At 41.7% G+C, this 17268-nt stretch overlaps 1 protein-coding gene across 1 annotated transcript in view; it reads left to right on the forward strand.

The window, feature by feature from the left end:
* The first annotated feature begins 17052 nt into the window (after positions 1 to 17052).
* BACH1 (BTB domain and CNC homolog 1) overlaps positions 17053 to 17268 on the forward strand; it is a 44114-nt gene continuing 43898 nt past the window's right edge. Inside the window, exon 1 of the mRNA XM_059164559.1 lies at positions 17053 to 17158. The gene's annotated coding sequence lies outside the window, so the exon portion shown is untranslated. The remainder of the gene's footprint in view (positions 17159 to 17268) is intronic.

Here is a 17268-nt window from a genome sequence, read left to right on the forward strand (position 1 = left end):
AGGGCAATGACCAGCAATACACTTGATCCAGGAAGCAGGCCCAAAACCAAAAGAAAAAGAGAGAGAGAAATATAAAACATTACTTACATCTTCCTTCTTCTTGGTAGTTCTTTGAAGAGCATTCATACTGCTTCATTAAAATATTTCTTTTGATTTTGTATTTCATTTTTCCTTTTGAAACACTTAAAACATATTGTCAGTTAACTGGCAGCCCATTAAATTTAAAATATATTTCACTTTAATAAAAAGTAATTTGGGGGCACCTGGGTGGCTCAGTGGGTTAAAACCTCCGCCTTTGGCTCGGGTCATGATCTCAGGGTCCTGGGATCGAGCCCCGCATCAGGCTCTCTGCTCAGCGGGGAGCCTGCTTCCTCCTCTCTCTGGCTGCCTCTCTGCCTAGTTGTGATCTCTGTGTCAAATAAATAAATAAAAATCTTGAGGGGGAAAAAAAAAGTAATTTGTAGTTTAAGTTTAAAAAATTATCTGTATCCTTTTATAGCATAGTAGATAATAAAATTGGAGTTTGGTAATTCTAGGTTCATGAGTGAACTTTATCATGAAAAAAATGAATCATAAAAGATGAATCGACTTCCTAAAATTTAAAATATGATTTTATTGCTCTTAGTCATTTATATTTTCTTAATTGAATGCTTCTATTTTTAAAAGAGCTATAATTCTATATTGAATGTCATAATTGTCTAAAAACCATGATATAATCTCTAAAGATTGAGACTGTTAACATCATTTTAGCAAAAATCTCCTAATTTTGTAAAAATTTATTTTCCATGTTGGATATTCTCAGAAACATGTAGCACAGAGTCATTCATTTTTCCTGGGAAAGTTAGGGAAAGTTCTAATCAGGAAATGATTTTCGAGCTAGGTCTTAAAAGTAAGTAATCAGCAAAGGAGAGGTAAATGGGTGGTTTTGGGCATGACGCTCTTGAGGGTGAGATAATAATAGGTAGGAAAACAAGAAGTTGACTTTCTCTATACTAGTAACAGTCCACTAGAAAGTAAAATTTAAAAACAATACCATTTATTGTAGCCATCAGCTATCATAATATAGTAAGAATAAATGTAACAAAATGTGTGCAAGACCGTTGATTTTTGTACCTTAATCTTGTATTCTGTGACCTCATTAAATTCACTTACTAATTCTTGTAAGTTAAATTTTTTCTTACAATTTTCTGCATTAAAAAAGGTATCGACTATTAATATAAAGTTTTGGTTCTATCCATTTGTCATCCCTTTTAGTTATTTTTCTTGTCCTATTGAACAGGCTATTACCTCCAGTATATTGTAAACTACAAAAACATTGCAGAGAAAAAGTGAAATACATCTAAGTAAATGATGAATTAAATCATTTTTGTGCATTGTAAGATTCAGGATTGTTAAGACATCCAGTTCCTCAAATGACTGAAATTGGAATACCCATGTGTATACATTTGTCACAACTCAGAGAACTATACACTTAAAATCTGTGCAGTTAATTGTATATAGATTACATCACTAGAAAATTGATTAAATGAAACCAAACCAACTGAAAGATTGAAACGGCAAGCCACAGGGTGAGGAAAAAAGTGACAAGGTCTTCCTAGAACTCATTAAGGAAATATAGACAATCCAAAAGAAAGTGGCAAGACTCAAACAAGACCTCATATATCAGAATTTTGAAACAATTGATACGTTTATGAAAAGGGGTTTAACATCATGGAAATGCAAATTAAAACCACAGGGAAATATTATGTACTACCAGAATGGAAAAACTGAGAATTGATGATGCCAAGGGTTTTGGTAGACATGAAACAATCAGAACTCTCATGTACCAAGAGCAGGAAGGTAAACTCAATAACCATTTTGTAAAGTTGCTGGGTAGTATCTACCAAGGCCGAACCTCTGGATATCCTTTAACCTAGCAATCTCACTCCTAGTTTTATATCTAATACAAACGTGTGAGTAAGTTCACCAGAAAACATTTGCAGGTATGTTCAGAGCAACTTTATTTACAGTAGCCCCAAACTGGAAATAATCCATATGGCGACAAACAGTAAAAGGGATGCATACATTGTGGTTCATTCTTCAGCAATGGAATATGTATATGATTGCTACTCCTAAAAACAGAAATGAATTTTGCAAAAATAATGCAGAGCTAAAGAAGCCAGATACAAGATCATAGACTGTGTAATTCCACTTATATAAAAGTTCACAAAACAGGCAAAACTAATTTTCTGGGTGAGGTTTTAGAACAGTGGTTATCTTTTGGGGAAATGGGTAATTATTGAGAGACAATATTAGGGAGTCATCTGGGGGAATGGAAAAATTCTATACATTGATTTAGATGGTGGTTAAATAGGTACATTTTCATTTTGTTAAAATTTTTAAGTTGTCCACTTGTGATTTGTGCCTTTTCTGTTTTTATGCTTTGTTTCAGTAAAATGTTTATATTTAGATTAAAATTAAAGGACTGATAAAGGCTTGAGGCCATGAGAATAGACATGGGGGGTGGTGAGGGGTGGAAACTACTTGATATTAAGGATATTTCAGAGGTAAAATCCACAGGCTTTGGTGATTGGTTTTGAGGAAGTGGAGGTAACAGGTGGGGACAAGATATTCTGGAAGAAGGTAGTTGATTAATGAAGATTGAAATATCAACAGTAGAGGAATTTGAGGTGAGGACTAAGATGGGGTGGTGGGGGTAGTATGATAATAAGATGAAAGTACCAAATTAAGAATCTTTGAGAACATGAATATGCCAAGAGATCATTGAAAGTACAATTCTGAAGCTTAGCCATAGTTTAGGGATGGTGATATTTTTACCATTATCATATGAGATATTTAAGTCATCCATTTCTATGGATTTAATTTTGACTTTATTCTACACTTTAATATATTAAACTTTATGGGGACACGCGGGTGGCTCAGTTGGTTAAGACTCTGCCTTTAGCTCAGGTCATGATCCTAAGGTCCTGGGATCAAATCCAAAATCCAGTTCCTTGCTCAGCAGGGAGCCTGCTTCTCCCTCTCCCTGACACTCTGCCAGCTTGTGCGCTCTCTCTCTCTCTCTCTCTGACAAATAAATAAATAAAGTATTAAAAAAAACCTTTATCTTTCACATTTCTAATTGCTCCTTCCTTATACATAACATCATGTTTTTGAAATGGTTGGGTGGAGGTTTCTTACTTTACCTGACTTCCTGAATAAAAACTTTTAATTGTTTTGAATATGACTCTAGGTATTGTCTCCTTAACTTGACAATGTTTATGGTTGTGCAATCCATCCATTCTAAATTTGTTTGGGTTGTACAGTTAAAATCCCTTTTCCTGTGCTTGAGATTTTTGACTTTCTTGGATGTGCATGTTTTTGGTTTTCAACAAATTTGGAAAAATTTCCAGCCATTACATCTTTAATGGTTTTTCTTTCCCTTCCTTTGCTTTAGGATCTCCAATTACATGGATCTTCCGTTGCTGAGGTTGTCCCGCAGTTAAGTGATATTCTGTTTATTTCTTCTCCCAGTTGTTTATTCCATTTCATTTTGGATTACTTCTGTTGCTGTGTCCTCAAATTAACTACTTGTTTTTTCCACAATGTCCAAACTGATGTTAATCCCATCTCACTGATGGAATTTTCATTAAGACATCGTGTTTTTTCCCCTTAGAAGTTGGATTTGGGTAATATTAATAAGCCACATCTCTACTTAAAACATCTAATTTTTTCTCTATCTTCTTGGACATACAGAATATAGTTACAGTATCAATTTTAATATCCTTGCCTATTAATTCTACATTTGTATCCCTATCAGTTCTGAATATTTTTCTTTTGATTGGTTTTTCTTTTCTTTAGGGGTTGTCATATTTTCCTGCTTCTTTGTATGCCTGGTAATATTTGATTGGATGTCATTCACTGTGAGTTTTACCTGTTGGGTGATGGATACTTTTTATTCTCATAAATTTTCTTGAGTTCCATTGAGGTGCAGCTGTGAAGACAGTATGATTGTTTCAAGTCTTGCTTTTAAGCTTTGTTAATTGAGACCGGAGCAGCCTTTCGTTTAGGGCCAATTTTGCCCCATTACTGAAGGAGGATCCTTCTGAATATTCCACTTGATACCCCATGGGTGATGAGATTTTTTTTTTCCCATTCTGGCTTGTAGAACCTGAACTATTCCCAGCCTTTATGAGCTCCAGTATTGGCTCCCTCTGCTCCTTTTGGGTGGTTCCTACCCTGTCCTCCAGCATTTTCCTCACAGATGTGCACTTATTACACTGAGGACCCAAGGAGGACCCTCTACAGATTGCTAGAGTCCTCTATGTAGCTCCTTCTCTTCCGCATTCTGCTCTGTTAATTCCAGACACCTTGGTTTCTCTAGACTAACAGTGTCTGCTCTATCTTCATCTCAACTCAGATTGACTACCAAGCTCCACCTGAGGTCCCTCATAGGACTCATAGGACTGAGCTTGTGTGTGTTCCCCTCGTTCAGCAAGCCCTGACCTATGTTGTCAGAATCCAATGTCTAAAAGCCACTGTTTCACATTGTTTTCTGATTTTTTCTTTTTCTTTTTCTTTTTTTTTTTTTTTTTGGCTCTTTCTGGCAGGAGGATAAATCTTGTCCCTCTTACTCCATCTTGGTCATAAGCCGAAGTCCAGATATCTTTTCCTACAAACATTATTTTTCTCCCTTTCTGCTGTCTTTTAAAAAAAGAAAAGGTTGGGATGCCTGGGTGGCTCAGTTGGTTAAGCAGCTGCCTTCAGCTCAGGTCATGATCCCAGCATCCTAGGATCGAGTCCCGCATGGGGCTCCTTGCTTGGCGGGGAGCCTGCTTCTCCCTCTGCCTCTGCCTGCCATTCTGTCTGCCTGTGCTCCCTCTCTCTCCCTCTCTCTCTGATAAATAAATAAAATCTTTAAAAAAAAGAGAGAGATTAAAAAAAAAGGTGAATCATGAGAGACTATGGACTCTGAAAAACAATCTGAGGGGTTTGAAGTGGGGGGGGTGTGGGAGGTTGGGGTACCAGGTCGTGGGTATTATAGAGGGCACGGATTGCATGGAGCACTGGGTGTGGTGAAAAAATAATGAACACTGTTTTTCTGAAAATAAATAAATTGAAAAAATTAAAAAAAAATTTCAAAAATCACAAGATCACTGACATTTCCTAGAACAGAAGATTTATCCTTAGCTCAAGATCCAAAGTCACCTGTTTAATTTAGCACAGTAAACACAAACCAGCTCTGCCCTCTTCCCTAAAAAGCAATAGCTTGCCTTTAAAGTAGAATTTAAATAAATAACCAGAGGCATATGTTTGATAAACCGGGCTGATAAACAATAAACAATAAATTTGCTGAAAAATCTATATAAAACAAAGAAAAAAAAATGTAGAGAGTAACTTGTCTCAACCTTTTCCCATTGGCAGTCTCATAAATCTTACCTATTTCTATTTATGAATAGGCAGTAAACAGGCCACACCTGTGTGACTCTCTTCCCTAGGGAACCAAAGAAAGAAAGCATGACTTACATTTTTAGTGTCTCCTATCATTGAATTCTATCTGTGTGACGGATATTATTTCGTGAACGAAAGTTTCGTTATAGCCCTCCTTTTTCTTTTTTTAAATACTGTTCCTCAGCTGTTCCTAATGCTATCTGATTGAAACACTGAATTTACACGGATGACTGTTCAGCACCCGTGACCAAGAGTACAGATGTTAGCATTGATCAGAGTTGCTTGTGAGTCCTGGCTTACCTACCAAATAACAACATTCCTCGAGCTCTTCCTACTTGGCCAGACACTGTGTTAAGGGTCTTTTTTTTTTTAATTTTTTTTTAAAAAAATTTTATTTATTTGACAGTCAGAGATCGCAAGTAGGCAAAGAGGCAGGCAGAGAGAGAGGAGGAAGCAGGCTCCCCGCTGAGCAGAGAGCCCGATGTGGGGCTCGATCTCAGGACCCTGAGATCATGACCTGAGCCGAAGGCAGAGGCTTAACCCACTGAGCCACCCAGGCGCCCCTGTGTTAAGGGTCTGTACATGTACTGGCTCACCAAATTTTCAGAAGAATCTTATCTAATACCGAAATTGATAATATTGTTATAGTATGACGATTAGCCCCAGAAGTCAGAGTGTCTGAGTTGAATCTTGGCATTACCCCTAAGTATCTTTGTATTAATGGGTAAGTTTTTAACTTCTCCAAGCCTTAGATTCTTTATCTATGGAGGGGAGTAAGAGTATTTCCTTCACAGGGCTACTTCAAGGACTACAAAAGAAGAAAAACGTGAGATATCCAGTGTAGGGATTGCTGCACATACGTACTCAAAAAAGGTGACTAATTGCATGATTTTTCTAGGAAACACTGAGAATAAAAGGGATGTAGCTTTGTAACATTCAGACACTTTTGGGAACTTGATAAGCCACGAGAATGCATCTCCTAAACCTTCTACTGCAAGATGCAATTGTAATTGACTGAGGGTCACGGCTGCTAAGCTTTGAAAATCAATGACATCTTAGTTCAGGTCCATGCCTTACATGGGTTGCTCCCTGTCAGTGAAGGAGTGCAGTGGGGGAGACTGAGGCAGTTCCATTGACACAGCCACAGGACTCCTACCAGAGTCAGTGTAGACTCAAGGCCTTCCTGATGGTTTTGCTGACCCTTCATTAGCTTGTACCCCATTCCTAGGACTCTTCCATGCAACCTTCTCCCCCTCTTGCCTTCACTTGAAGTCCATGTGTATTGGAGTCTTACGGTTCTGCCAGTCTTTTTTGGCTCCCTCCCTACTTCCTTTCGTATAGGCACTCCTCCTAATCAAATGTTTAATCTCATCTTGGTGCCTGCTTTCTGGAGGACCTGGACTAACACACTTGAGTTCTTATTTGGTTTACCCTGGTAATTATGCTAATCACAACTTGCAGAGAGTTTTTCCTGGCACCAACCTTGGAGAAATGATGATTACCACTGTTCTGAGAAGTTTATGTCTCCATTTCTCCAGTGGTTCCTTTTTCACTTCATCTGATTTCCCATCCTAATTTAACACTGAGAGCCCCCTGCCCCTTCTCTGATTTCCTTCCTGCCAGTGATGTTTAGTAGGCCAGTCTTTATCTACCCCTTTTTCTCTCTCTTCTCCTGGAAAACTTGAGTTGCCATCTCTCAACAATATCATTCAGTAGAATCTGTTTCACATATCTTTGTACTGTCTCAATATTTACTGTAGTCCCACTATGGAGGATGTGCTTGTAGGTACCTTTTATAGTCCAGAAGGGAAGGCATCTTTATACAACTAAGGGCATTATGCATAACAGAAGTTTACCTTTTTTGGGAAATCCTTCTTATAATTATACATTCCACATTAGCTTCTGTGAATTTAAAGACTAATTTCATATAACATTGGGCAAATAACTTCTCTGACTCACAAATTCTTCATCATCACATCTGGTTGTTGTGAAGATTACATGAGATAGTATTGATGATCTCTAGCCCTGTGCCCAGCACTCATCAAATGTGGATTTGTTCCTCTACCTAGGTGACACAGAATCTAAGGTAGTTCTTGGTTGTGTCAAGAAGAATTAAATCAAAAACATTCACAGATGAGAAGGAGGCACAGAGAAGTTGGCACAGCTAAGTGCCAAGACAAGATTTGAATGCAGATCTTCTGTCCCCAGATCCTGCCTTAATTACAGATCAGTAATTATAAAATAAGACAAAAATTATCTTTAGTTCTATCTTAGGTCAGGCTCCGCAGAAGCAGACTTTGACACAAGGATTCACGTGCACCTGATTTACTTATTATTTATTATTTTTTCCTTATGGAAGCCAGGAAGGAAATGGAGGAAGAAGGAAAGGGAAGTGGATGCCAAACAAGGCCCTACAGAAAGTAAGCTCAATCTGATCCCACAGGGGAACTTGAAGCAATGGAGTTGGCTTTTATACCTCTGTACCCATCAACTAAATGCCACCCGATTCACAGCCATTTCTGGATCAGTAGACCAAATGAAGTCGTCTAGAGAAGGACTACAGGTGCTAGTCATGGGGAGCAAAACCACATGAAAGGTAGAGAGGGGAACAAAAATGTCAAAGGGGTCTGAAGGGCCAGACTGGATCACAGACATTGTCCACTATTCCCCCAACTTACTCCCCATCAAGCTGTTCCCATGGTTTTTGTTTCACTTTAGAACATGCTCATCTCAAAGCCCACATACATTCTCTCTTCTGAAACCTAGCATTATGCTAGTTGGTAACTAAGATTTGAATTTAAATTTAACTTAGGGTAAAGAGCTCTTGTGTAGTTTCACACTAATAAATGATTTGTATTTGCATTACATTAAGAACAAAACCGTAAAATCGGTGGGGCCCATCTTTTTCTTCAGGCTCTCTAGTCCCTTCTCAGAATCAGCAAGTTGGGGCTGGGCAAGACCTGATCTCTGCTTTTCCATTGCTTTTAATGTGGTTACCTTTCTTGAACATTTTTGGCTTCCATAATAATAAAGCTAATACTTACATAACTTATACTATGTGTTGTTCTAAATGCTGTCTGTGTATTAGCTCATGTAATGTTTACAACGACTCTAGGAATGAATATTAGCATAACCCCCATTTATGGTTGAAGAAACAAGCCAAAATAGGAAAGAAGTAGAATTGGGATTCAGACAGTCTGGCTCTAGAGCCCAAGCTTGTCCCCACTATGCTGAAGTGCCTCTCCAAGAGGAAAAAATTTCTTCCCAAACCAGCCTATGTTAATTTGTGTTCCATCTATTGTCTTATCAATGATTCCCTGTCAACTTGAATTGGACTAATAAGTACTCAATACCAATAAAAACACTTAGTCTCTGGACCTGGTGATTCCGATAGCAGCTTCTAATCTAGGCCATCCCTGGCTTGTCCCATAGTCCCTCCCACGAGGCCTCCAGAGAGGCCAAGATCTTGCCGTGTTTGATCATTACAGGTAAAAGTGCTTAAAAAAAATCCCCTACAAATCCTACTGCAAGAGAGAGTTGACAAATTTTGTAGAAATTTGTGATTAAGTATCACAAATCATACTTCATGAAAAATAAAGGGTATCACTGCACCTTGTGCGATATAAAGATTTAAACATGCGTATAATTCAATGCAATGGACAATATTGAGCTCCATGGATTCAAGTTCATTTCTCTGTATTTATTTGTGGGTCCTCAGGGAAACTGTTTCAGGTAGAGGAAAGGGTTTTTGGTTAAGGAGCCCGAAGCACGGTGTGGCAACCTTTACTAGCTTTTGGCTCCCAAATTCAGCTTCCTCATTTTAAAAATCGGATACTCTGTTTTATCTTAGAGAGTAGTGTATCAAATGAAACAAAATCTATGAAAATGGCCTGTAAATGATCAAGTATGAAATGCACACATAGCTTTAGCATATTAATGACGATTAAGATAGATGTATCTGAACCTTTCCTGCTGCTCATGCTTTTATATTTGCGGTCCTTAATTTTTCTACTAATACTGATTAATTTATAATTTCTGAGGATCGTCTTTTCCTTTTCTTGGGGGGGGTTAAGATTTTACTTATTTGAGAGAGAGAGAGTGCACATCTGTGAGTAGGAGTGGGGAGGGGTGGGCGTAGACTCCCACTGAGTGTGGAGCTCCACTGCAGGGGGCCCGTGGGGGGCTGGGTCCCAGGACCTGAGATCATGACCTGAGGGACAGTCAGAGGCTTAAGGGACTGAGCCACCCAGGCATTCCAGCGAGGATCTTATTTTCAATCTCATACTTAGAGATGGGTTTATAGTAAAAATTTAATGAATAGATACACTTTCCAAAAGCTGCACTAGCTCTTCACAATGATTCCGAATTGGTCTTGGGTGGTGTCCTACTGCTTAGTCATTCTTTCCTTTCTATTGCCCTCCTCGGCCCCATCTTAAGACCCTTACATTCTTAAGACTTCATGGTTCCTATTCTGGATACCCCCTCCCATTTCCCCACGAAGACATATTTGAACCCTATCTGCTGTAGTTTTATAAACTTATTCTCTCTAGAGTGATTGTGATTGTCCTTGAGTGTGGCTTACTGTACTTACGCCCTTTGACAGAACTTTAATTCTACAGAGAACTTCTGAATATGCAAAACTTTCATCCCCAAAAATTAATCTCCAAGGGATTTCAGGCACCAAGTAAAGAAGTAAGAAAGGCGAAGCCTGATTTATCTGGATATGATAACAGAAACATGGACTTTTGTCTATTAAATAGACTGATGGAAATGTCTATGATTATTTTTGCTCCTTTCTATGGCACATCATGTGGTGCTTGCAAATGGCTTTATGCTTGACTTCTCATTGCTGAGGACAAAGAATCAAATTATGTTAGAGCTTGTTTTTAGAAACCCAAGGGGCACATGTAGCTAATTAGAGATATGCCCTCGGTTTCCTTTTCTTGTTTATCCTGAGGGATATTAAAAAAACATTCCCAGTGGTATTTCTTCTGGAAATCTTATATAGCCAGGAGGCAATTTTCTAGTGTTCTAATCAATTTAAATTGATGCTTTTAGAACTCTAAGCTTAATATTAATTCTAAAGCCGCCTTTTATTTAGGTAAAAATTTCAAATTATTAGTACAAAGATTTTTTTTTCCTGACTGGAATTCAACATCTCTTCATTCCTATTGCTTCCCCTAAGCCCAGTGTGGGTTGGTTGGGATAGATGTGGATTTAACATATATTTCTTTATTTTGGCTGCTTTAAGTGGGTTTGCCTCTTTTAGTTCATGTAATCTATTCATTATGATGCAGATTTCTGATTATTCAGTTATAGAATGCACAATAACAGAGGAAGAATTTAAATGATCAGAATAATTCCATGCAATTTCTTATGCCCTCCTAATGCTTTTGCAGAGCTTAAATCCATGAAATTGTTTTGAAAGATTTTTAACTTCCTCCCCCACCTCCCCACCACCATTTGGCAGCTGTCCCATGTTTCAGAGAGCCATTTCCTGGAATTTTATGATTTCTCTGCATCTCTGTTTTCTTATTTGTGACCTAGTTATATCTAAGAGGAGATGGAAATCCTGAAATCAATAATACTATTCTTCAAATTTCATAAATAAAATCTATTTTTTTGCCCTTCTACTCTCAACACTATTATGCTGCTACGGAATGCCATTCATTTGCCAGCTTCCAGGGTCACGTGTCCAGGTTGTGTATGTTCATAACAATCCGTTTATTCCCAGATAACCTAGGATGCATGCCTGTAGGGGTCCTTAGTGCATGCATTTAAACACAATGATATGGGGGGACCAGTCAAAGCCTTGAGATGTAGAAGGGGTGTCTGTTGAGACTGCATTTGGCTTCATGTAATAGAAACTGAACTCCTGAAGCTTAACCAAATAGGCTTTTCTTTCTCTGGGATGATTAGAAAGTAAACCCCACAACCAGGGCTGGTCAGCTGCTCAGGGTAGACATCAAGGACCTGAGCTTCCCTTTAGCTTCCTGTTCTGCTATCCTTAGCCTGTGGTTTTCATCCTCAAGATTGAAAGAAAAGAGCTGCACCTCCAGTCTTTTGATGGGGAGAGAAGAGGGTAAAAGTGCAAACCAGCTGATCTGCTCTTCTGCTATCACAACAGTAAAAGCTTTCCTGGACGTTCAGTAAAGTGCATGTTTACTTATATCTGGTTGAACAGAGCTCGGTCACATAGTTAATGGAGTCTGGGGTGGTGTTTTTAAGTGTTTTTGAGCACAATTAGAATTCTTTTAGAAAGGAAGAAGGAAGAAGGGAAATTGGTTAGATGACTAGCAATGTCTGCCAAAAAGGGATTTAGGAAAAGGGAAGTGAGTGGGAATAAGTGTCCCTGGTCTAGAGGTCAGTCCCGAAGTCACCAATAATGAATATACAGAGTGTTTCTGTGAACTAGCTAGCACCTGGACTAAGCCATGTTGGGCTTTGCTTTGCCTTGTGAAACGTCCCACATTCTGAACCGGCAGATACAGGAAGCTGAACTGCTGATGCATCAGTGTCAATTCATCCTTCGGATGCACGCTCGCCCAAAGCTGCAGAGACAGGAAGAAAACCGCCAAGATCATTTATTGGTTCACTGTGAGAATATTGCCAGCAAGCGTACCAAATGTTCACCAACCAATCTCAGGCAAATGTATGTGTGTGCAATATATGTGCAATGTATGTGCAAGTCATTAGAAAGAAACCAGAGGGATGTGAGGGGGGTGACCTTAATGGCTAATCTAGTGGAACCAAACCACAGTAGCCTGTGGCTTCTCTCCTCACTATGTACTTAGGAATAGATAGTACTCGGGAAGAAAATACTGTATCCTTGGCCAGTGCACCCTTCCCTCTGGGCAGCATGAGAGATGTGTGCCTTTATTTATGCCTCTAGTTCTCCCTTTTCTTGGCTTCAGATTTTAAGGAACCACCCCCGCTCCTGATATGTGTTCATATATTCATTCTGGCTACCTGCAAGTCTTGGCCTGGTGAATCAGTCAGGGAACTGGCAAGAAACATACGGGACCGCTTATAAAGGGGAAGACATGTAACCCACTAAGGGATAGTGGGATAATGGTGCACCCTGGGGCTAACCAAGGTGGGGAGGTATAGCTTTCACTCCTAGAATGATGCTGCTTTTGCTATAGCTCTAGGAGATGTTTGCCTGGCAAGAACTGAGGTCTTGGTAGAGGACTATGGCTACAGCCAACCTATTGCCTGGCAGAGAAACAGCTATGTTCCTATTGATGCCTCCCACCATCCAAACACAACCAGAAGCGAGGCAGGAGGGGAACCCATGGATTCTGTGGCTAGAGACCTTTGTCCTGCAACACAGAGCAAGGTGGAGAAGGCTAGAGAGGGAGTCTGGAGTGGCCAATAGTGAAAATCCAGTGATTTTGTGGCACTATACTTATCTGTCCTCTGATCCAAGAGGTCTCCTTTTATGGCTCTTAGATCTTAGAGGTCAGCCATCATTCTACTCCATTTCCAAAGTGCTTCCTACCTAAAGCAGCCCAGCCTGGGGGACAAGTTGGTGTGTTGGGGGTGGTGGGGAGGGTGGGGTCCTCGCGGCTGTGTTCATTTTCTCTTCCCTAGGCTTTCAGTACTTTTTTCTCTCACTGTGGTCACTTCAGTGCAACCCCCATTTAGCTCAGTCCTGATCGATCAGGTTTCCTTTTTAACCTGGTTGTTAGGAAGCTACAGAAAATTCAGTAGCTTATCTTTATCAAGGGTATATACACATTTCTCCCATTGAAGCATGAGTACAACTAGCTCAGGGCTTCTCAATCTTGGCATTACTGACACTTGGGGACAGAGGATTCTTTGTTTGAATGGGGAATGAAGTGTGCTTATTCACTAAGTTTTTTTTATCCACGGGGACTGTCTTGTACATTGTCGGGTGTTTAACCACATCTCTGGCCTCTATCCCCTAGATATCAGTAGCATCTCCTCCCTTCCTTATCAACACCAATATTTCCTAGAGGGGTAAAACTGGCCTCTGTTGACAACACTGCTCTAGGTGAATAAAATGATATAGGCCAGAGGTGAGTTAAAACACAGCCCCTCTGCCAACTGTGTCACTTTTACTATATATATATATATATATATATATATATATATATATATACACACACACACACACACATATATATTATATATCCTTAGTTTTGAAGAAATTTTTATTATTATGGAGTAGAATTTAATACTTGCATGAATTTTAAAGATAAAATATCAAGAGTCAAGGTTATATAGTCCTTGATGTGAACGTCAACAAATACATATAACAAAGCTATCGGGCTGGATTTTTCTCCGTTCTTTGCAGGCATGTGACCTTGGCTGAAGGCACTCTATGTGCTGTTTCTGACTTAGCAACATGCACAAACGTCACTGGCTCCACAGGAAAGCATTTGCATCAAACATTTAGTAACTTCAGTAATCTCATTCATTCATTATATAATAAGTATACTGTCCAGCATGACCTTCCAAGAGAATAACATTTTCTCTACTTCATTATATAAATATATGCCACAGAGTGAGGGAAATTTGGGGCACCATCAGTCTGTAATTGTGGGAAATTTTAAGTGTCAGGTCAGGGAGCTTGAAACAGGCTTAAGATGAAAGTCTTTTCTATAGATTTTTTTCTTATTGAGCTGAACTTCCCTCTAAGCCCTGATCATTGGGTTGCGATTCTTCTTACAAATTAGGGGATGAAAAAGAAACTCCCTTTCTTAACGAGGAGGGCGACACAAATTTCACAGCCACTGTTAGTCCACTCTGGCCTCCAATTGGTTTTTGGAGGCACAAGGATTTTTCCATGCTGGGATTCTTCATTGAACCACTTTGGTTGTCATTAAATCTGGTGTCTGGGCAGCACCACTTTCACCAGTTTGGGTCTTGTTCCACGAAGCTCTTCTCCAATACGGTCTTCTTTTTTCTCCTTCATCTGCCTTTTTTGGTTGGTTTGATCTTAGACTTTGTGCACATCTCCAGCCGGAGGTTACATCTCTATCCCCTTTGTTTCAGATGTCAGGTGAACATGAGGGCATGCTCGCCCATGCTGTTTCGGGGTGTCCTCCTTGTTTTCTAATAAAATATGTTTATTTTCCACGAAAATCTCCCAATCAGGGACAGGGGAGATATGTTTCAATCACAATCCCTTTGGAGGGAAGACATGTCAACTGGCTGTTTTTCAAGTTGGTGACACTAATATTTATTTCTCTTGGTAATCATCTGCAGTTTAAAGCCTATTTTTTGATCCCCTTCCCTAAATATTGTTGCCTGGACAGCACATGAATTTTTAAAGACAAAAGGAGCTAAAGCAACAGAGATGGAGTGAATGAAGTTCTCTGGAATTAGCTTCTAAAAAGAATCATATGACTTGGGGCACACCTGGGTGGATCAGTGGGTTAAAGCCTCTGCCTTTGGCTCAGGTCATGATCCCAGGGTCCTGGGATTGAGCCCTGCATTGGGCTCTCTGCTCGGCGGGGAGCCTGTTTCCCTTCTCTCTCTGCCTGCCTCTCTGCCTACTTGTAATATCTGTCTGTCAAATAAAAAAAAAAAAAAAGTTTTAGAAAGAATCATACGACTTAGAGACCTCTAGGCACTCCCGTCAGCCCATGGAACAAAGGCCAAACTCTAAGAACAGTGTATGATGCCCATTCTGACCTGGTTTTATTTCATTCTCTAATTTAATTTTTACCCTGTCCCCACTGCATACTATAAGCTCTAACTCAGTACTTCTCAAGAGTGGTTTGAAGACCACCTGTGTCACTATTAAAAATGCAGATCCTTGGATAATATTTAGACCCATGAAATCAGAATCTTTGGGGCAGGACCCAGGCATCTGTATTTTACAAGCACCCAGAGATTCTCACACTAAAATTGGAGAGTCATTCCTAGCTGTCTTGGTCTCCTCACCACATTTGTAAAACTTTTCAAATAATGAAGCAAATCAGAGTTTGTGCTAGAAAATATCACCACTGTCATTCAAAGGAGGAAGAGTTCCTCCCAAAGGGGAGGATCTGTTCTTCATCTAGAAAACAACTGTACAAGTGTGGGAGGAAAGAAGAACCTAATTTCATTGGCTTAGGTAGAAGGAGAGTGAAGACTTAGAAACTCTAACATGTGGAAGAACCAAAATCCTTTTATAGTCTGTGTTCTCTCCTCATTTCTCAGCATTTCTTTGTCCCCCACTGTGAACTCTGGCAGTCTGGAATTCCATCGGCCTCCTACCTCTGGCCTAAGAGCATGTTGCACACTGCAGAGCTCCAATCTTCCCAGTTAAGATCCCATGCAATGCTGTCCCCTGCCCTGATTTGAAGACACAATCACTTGACTCCTTGCACTTGTCACTTTCTCACGTATTCTGGATGAAACTCCGCTGTCCCTAACCTGTGAGTACACATTCAGTCACGTTAGTGATAATACCTGACTTTACTATCTTGGTAACGTTTTTTGGTCCTGGGAGCTCCAGGGCTCTCCTCCTGTGTTAAAAAATGAGTCCCCACACCCTGGTGCTGCGGCTCTTCAGCCTCCAATTTCTCTCCATCTCCTCTCTCTCTCCGCTTGAACTCAAAGCCAACAGCAAAATCCCTTTGCACAGACAATTCCAACTCCAATCAGGTTGGCTGGCACAGTCTCAGTTCTCTCTCTAGATTGATAAGCTTGGGCTTTGCCTCGTGTGTATCTTTTCGCAGAGACAGTGCTTTGCACTACAGAGGTGCTAAATGGCTTGGGACAGAGTTTTAAAACTGACAATTGGATAAACACCAGAATAAGCATCGGAGGAGGAAAGCCTGAGCAGGGCTCGAGCTGACCTGGCTGACACCACTGGGCGCTGGACCTGGCTCCAAGTTTCCTGGCAGCCACGGCCTAAAGGGGAACACCTGTTAGGCGGACGCCCTTATTTTCTTTGTCAGACAGCAGAAGTAGGGCTGCCAGATGCTTTCTACAAAATCCTGAACGCATTCGATACGTCCTACCAGCAAGCTCAAATGCCACCTTGAGAACCTGGGCGCCCAGCCACCAGTAAGGCATGGCAGAGGAGGGACCTCCTGTTGTCCGGGCTCTTGGCAGCTTCGTTCAATTCTGAGCGTCCTGGCAATGCTTGGGTCCACAAGGCCGTCAGCCTTCTCCTTTCTGTGCACCCTTGGGAAGGAGGAGGAGGTGGTCTTCGGTGGCTTTTCCGTGCAGGCGGCGGACTGTCCTCGCAAAGGGGAGCCGAGCGCCGCCCCCCACCGCCCCCCCCGCTGCCGCCGCCGCCCCTGGGAGGTCTGCTCCGGGCCCGCGCAGTCCCTGCCCACGACCTCTCCAGTCGGCCTCGGGAGGGTGCAGCCGCCGCAGCCGCCGCAGCCGCGGGAATCCAGCGGGCTGCAGCCCGCCGATTGAGGCCTCGAGTGAGGGCGGGGTCTCCGGCGGGGGCGGGGCTTAGCGCCGCGGGGTGGGCGGGGCGGGGCCTCGCGAGGCGGACCCACGGGGCGGGGCCTCCGGTAGGCGGGGTTTAGGCACCAGGAGGTGGTGGCGGCCGCCGCGGCGGCGGAGGGGAGGGGAAAAGAGGGAGGGGAAGGGAGGGAGACGGAGGGGAGGGGACGGGAGGGGAAGGGAAGGGAGGGCCGGGGAGGGAAGGGGGGCGGCCGGCCGCCGGGAGGGAGTGAGTCACCTGACCGCTGCCCGCGCCGCCCGCTGGGCTCGCTCGCCGCCGTCAGTCGGGCCGCGCGGCGCCTCGGCTCTGGTGAGTGGCTCGGCGTCCCTCGCGTCCTTCCCGGGAGGGTCCGCGCGGCGGCGCGCGGTCCGGGCTGCCCGCCCGTGAGGGGCCGCCCGCGGGCCGGGCCGGCGAGGCGG

This window comes from Mustela lutreola, chromosome 2, assembly GCF_030435805.1.
Source record: "Mustela lutreola isolate mMusLut2 chromosome 2, mMusLut2.pri, whole genome shotgun sequence".
Classification (NCBI taxonomy): domain Eukaryota; kingdom Metazoa; phylum Chordata; class Mammalia; order Carnivora; family Mustelidae; genus Mustela; species Mustela lutreola.